This window comes from Dermacentor andersoni, chromosome 4, assembly GCF_023375885.2.
Source record: "Dermacentor andersoni chromosome 4, qqDerAnde1_hic_scaffold, whole genome shotgun sequence".
NCBI classification, from domain to species: Eukaryota; Metazoa; Arthropoda; class Arachnida; order Ixodida; family Ixodidae; genus Dermacentor; species Dermacentor andersoni.
In genome coordinates this window covers 154,106,155-154,111,827 of record NC_092817.1, presented here as the reverse complement: position 1 = coordinate 154,111,827, position 5,673 = coordinate 154,106,155, and positions in this window count along the sequence as shown.

Below are 5,673 nucleotides of genomic sequence, written 5' to 3'. Positions count from 1 at the left end.
AAAACAGATCAGGGTCGCGAACGTGAACGACTTGCAAGACTGGAGCAGTCTCGCTAATTGTAGCCGATGCTGATGAGGTCTCCTCTCCGGGAGGCAAGGTAGCCAGCTCCATGTACCGACCACTGTGGAGCTCTGGGGCGAGGACAGGTGCCGCAGACCTCTACCGTAATGTTACGTGCGCAGAGACGCAAACAAAGGAAAGAACTACGATATATTTGCAGGAGCCGCGCAGCCAAAGACGAAGTTGGTAACCACATCATGCCAAATGCAGATGTTCGTCTTCGTCTTCGTTTGAGCCATATGTCCGATAAGCACCTGTTGTACCGCAACAATGATATCCCGCTATTATTTCTTCCAACTCAGAAGCTTTCTGGTTGAGGCAGAACCAAATGTAGATAGAAGCAGTCATACTCGCAATCCGTGTTTTATAATTTCGCAATAGTGCGGTGCATTATACTTTCCAACACCCTTGCTGATTGGCCTAAAAAACTCAAATAGCGACTCTTGTTCATGAACAACGTAATAATACTTCATTCAAATAACATAATAACATTCAAAAGTAAGATCAGTGCACCATAGACATGGTTGTCATCTTTTGGCACTGGTACAAGGTTGCCCATGCTCTTTTCAATGCCAGTGGTCCGTGAGCTACGGGCGCGGGTTTTGTGCCACCTCCTTCGAGAGATGGCGCCACGCTGCATGACCAGGCCGGCAACGTCCCAAGCAATCTCCAACCAATCTGCTCTGCCGGTAGTCACTTTATGCTTAGATCTAGTCTGTATTACGTGAGCCAGCATTCCTTTAAACGTCCTTTGTTTTACCCACACCCTCTCTTTTTATCTCTTAGATACAATTCCATCTACCTACCCTTCGTACTGTTGTGCAGCTTATGCAGTTATTTTGCAGCGACTTCAGGGATAATGGCAGCAGCCGATAGGGTATTCCTGGCACTCGCAGAGAGCTCCAGAAGGCATTGTGGCGACGAATGAAAGGGTTTAAACAAGTTCATCTCATCGCCTTTCTTCTATGCCACGCTGCTACCACGTGAATACGTTGCAAATCAGACCCCCCCCCCCCGACAAAGCGTGCCAGACCGCAGAAGCAGCCGCAATCGAAAGGTGGCAAAGGAAGCTTCCCTTTATTAAGTAAGCATGGAAACAGGAGCCAATGACACGCATGCGCCTGCAGGAATGCTGTATGCATGTGCAAATTTGCGCTAGCAGTTTGTTAGACGCGATAGAAGCTATTCAGGGCCATTCAATCCTTCTCATGACACTATGACCGTGAAGCTCCTTCTCAAGCAGCCCAGACGCGCAATTACGGTTTCACTGGGCGTGGCCCATTATAAAGTGAGTAATTGCGCATAAGGAGGAGCGGCGGAAGCTAGACTGCGCCATGGTGGCGCCAACTCGACAGCCGTCACGAAAAACTTGGAGCATGGCGAAGTGGCGTTTTTTGGCCATCTCTTATGTTGTACCTTCGTGTACCAGCATGAAGCCGTCATAGGTTGCAAGTGAGCTTCACAAAAAAACTTTTGAAGTGAAAAACTGGCGCGAATGGGAAGAGATGTATCGCGACCAGGGTTCGCTTGTTTGTGTGGGTGCTCATCTCGACAGGGGGTTCTACAGAGATTTTCAAAGGTATCTGGGGGCACTTTTGCCCCACCCAATGTTTGGGCGAAATAGTAAGCATGCACTGCTGATCTGGGAGTGAGACGAGCGCGGCTACCGGTTACCTACGGGTAAGGCAGAACAAAATAGGCACCGGGTACCCATTCGATAAAAAATTTTGCAGAAGCTAGCTGTCCATATAGGAGTAAGCATTTGCCAATTTCTCATCTCCACGCAGCCTGGTGTCATTATCAATTTTACCAAACTCGATCCGACAAGTACAATTCTTATCAGACGTTGTCAACCTTATCGCACATGATCGTTTCCTTATCAACCCTTATCGGAATTGATGAAACTCTTAACACCTCTCGGTCGTTATCTAGCTTATCGCAGTTCATCCGGTCCTTATCAATTCTTATCTGTCTGCAACTATCTTATCGAACATGATGCGACCCTCATCAACCCTTATCGGCTGTTATTAAACTTATCGGAATTGCTCACACATAATAAGCGCTTGCCGCACTTTTGCGTGTTCGGCATCCGTGTGAAATCATTATCAACCGTGATGAAAGATATATAACTTCACATCGCTCCTTATCCTCCTAATAAGCTAATTGACTGCTTATATGTATGTCGCGCGACGCGAAGCGCATGACTACTCCTGACGGATCGGTGACATTTCTGTCGTTAGGGGGCGCCCCAATGAAAGCTGTATTACGCGACCAGTGAAATGCATCATGGATGTGGCGCGTTTGGCACATTATTTTCGCAAAACCGCAATTTTCGCGATGTCTACAAAGCTCCAAGTCGAATCTACATTATGTCTTTGCCATGAACTTTATTCTAGGATTGCTAGATATTTCAACAAAGCCTTCGTAGGAACTGTTCTCGTTTGACATTTGCTTTGTACCGCCGGTACAACGCATTCATGTGGTTAACATATATTCACGTTCTGCAAGAATGGGTGTTTAGCCCAGTGGGTATGACACTCGGCTCCTGAGCGTGAGGTCGTAGGCTCAAAACTCGCCACTGCCTACGTTTCTTTTCTTTTTAAAATACTCCTTTCGAATTTATTCCGTTATCCTGGATGAAGTGCATCGTGTTACGTGAAGAACAGACCAACGGACAGGTTTGCTGGGTGATTCGTCTTAGAATGCTTACGCATTACAATTATGCTGAAACTCCACCAGAGTCATCTAGGCAAACATTGGGCCATTTGCTCATGTCCGTGCACACCACGCGACATATGCTGTTTACCGCGATTGAAGAAGCAGTAGACGGTTATAAAACGCGTGCTTTAATAACGCGACAGCCTAAAGGGCCTGGGTCGCAGAATATCCTGTGAGCGAAATATGCCGTATGTATTTTGATATATGTATGTACATGCGGTATCTGCGGACTATATTGCCACACCATTACATCGCTAAAGTTGATCATGCCTTGGCTTACATCGGAATATTGAGAATGACAGCCAACAAAGAAGTGTCACGAAACAAAACATCAACAGCACATGCCTTTTATGCTAAATTTTCTCAGGCTGAAATAATAATAGTGGCAAACGAGAACAGAAACCTGAAAATGATGTAAATATTTTGTCCCGGCTGTGCACTATCTCCGACATTGTCCCGCGCAAGAGGTTCCACTTCTACTAGGAAGCTCGCCTTCGTTCATTGTCTTCTCCGCCAACGTTTTTCAGCACATGAAGGTTACATCAGCTGCAGTTGCCGGGAAACGTGAGAATCTATCAGGGATCTTCGAATGATATCGCGTTTCACTCACAAAGGTGAAGCTTCAGCGTTCTCCAAATTTTAACGCGATAGCGTTAAGGACCCCATGTCGCAGAATATAAGGCGTTGGCGTCCCATTTCCCTAGTCCGGTGTTCAGCGTCAACCGCCTTTCTCGCGACAGTTATTCCGAACCACCCATACCCAACCACTCCTATATCACCGAAGTTGCTCATGCCTTAAACTACATTCTTTATAAAGTTAGTCCTCAACATTTTGATAATGACAGCCCACAAACCAATGTCATGAAAAAGGACAAAACACTGACAGCGCATACCTTTTGCACTAGGTCTTCTCAGACTGAAATATTAAAAGTGCGAACTTGGTTAAAACACGTGTGCGCGCTAGTTGGTTAAAATTCATGACATAGTGTATAAGCGTGACTTAACGAGGACGTAGAAAGAGACAGCGCTTCACTTTCAACTTGAAAGTGAAGCGTTGCAAGTGAAATGCTGTTGCTGTGTATCGGTTTATTTCTACGTCCTCGTTCAGTCGCGCTTATACACTGTATCGTGGAAAAGTGCGAAACAATAAGAGGAGATGGGCCAACGCAAGAGGTCGCGTTTCTACCCGAAAGCTTTCCTTCGTGCACAGTGTTCGTCGCTAGCGTTTCCCGGTAGACATTACGGTTACTTAAGCTGCAATTGCCGGGAAGCGTGAAAAGCAGCCAGGGATCATTGAATGCTATCGCGTTGCACTCTTTAAGGCCAAGCATAAGCGTCCTCCAAATTTTTGGTTTCTAATCTATTTTGGCTCTTGATCCGACCAGCATAAACGCTTATCCGCCCTTATGGGTTGTTACGAACCTAGTTGGAGGCAATCGAACCATTAGTGGTTATTACAACCTTATCGGCTTCCATCCGGCCCTTATCAACCCTTATCGGTCGTTATCAAACTTACGAGAATTTGTCCGACCCTCATCAATTCTAATCTGTTCTTACAACTTTATTGAACGTGACCCAACCCTTATCAATTGTTATCAACTTTATCCGAGTCGATGCCACCCATATCAACCCTTATCGAATGATACCAACCTTATCAGAACCTATGCGACCCTTATCAACCCTCATATGTCCTTATTACCTTTATCGGGTATGATCCAGCCCTTATGAACCCTTATTCGGGTAACCTTATGAGAAATGGTCCGACCCTCATGAACGCTTTTGGTCTTTATGGTCTCGTATTGGTCCTAGAGCAAACAACAGCATTTGAAGTTGTCCAAGTGATCGAGATCGCCATACAGCTTTAATCAGGCCTTCCCTAAGTCTTGCGCGAACTCTCCGTGGCGCCGTGTTGACAATTGGAGAAAATTAGTTATGGGAAAGGTTATGATGGCAAATGTTTCTTGGCAAATATTACATTAACGAAAATAGCTATATTTGCTCATTTTATCATTTATGCAGACAGTTACTAATTTCATGTGTAAAACAGCGATGCACAACCGGTTTAGGTGTTGTTCGAGTACAAAGCGTGCAGGGTGCTTGCTTATTTTATCGAAGAATGACAGGCAACGCACACTTCTTACTTATTGTAAATAAGGGAACGAGTTATACCCGACGCATATGCCGATATCGATGTCTGCACGTTATTCTCTGTGTTTTGCGAGGTGCGCGCACGTTCTAAAGGTTTGTTGAGAAATTAAGTTGTGAAAACGAATTTAAGTTTACAGAAGATTGGGCCTTTCACATCGCTGGAATGTAGGGAAAAGTTCAGAGTGTGTGCTTTTATTGCAAGCAAAGAAGGCGTCATTGAAGCGCTCGGAAGGACCAGCTTCGTCTTCAATTGGTCTGTGAGTCTGCAAGGCCGCTCAAGTCCACGGTCTCTTTTTGTTTTGTTTTGTGACGAAAACGATGAGGTAAGCGTGTATGAGGCCAAATTAAGGTAGCTGATAACAATAGTATCCGCTACAACGCCTTGTGTAAAATAAACTCTGTGCTGCTTGTTACGAACATTAGACCACCATGGAGGGCCATAATTCTTTATTCAAACCAACAAATCTTTTTTTAATTCTTTCCAGATATATAGCCAGTGCTCACTTTATTTTTTACAGCGGAGGTGGGGGAAAGTATTCTATTCGGTGGTGTCATTTCATGTTTCCTTTATTGATGTCGCAATATTGATTGAAATTATAGATCGTTTAATGAAATCAATAGAGTTAGCCTCAGGCATGTGCCAATACTTATGCGCATGACTAAGACTGCAAATCATGTTTAACCCTGTTGCCTATAGGTTTATAATGTTTTTATAGATGTGAAATAAATATTCTGAAAGTAATAAC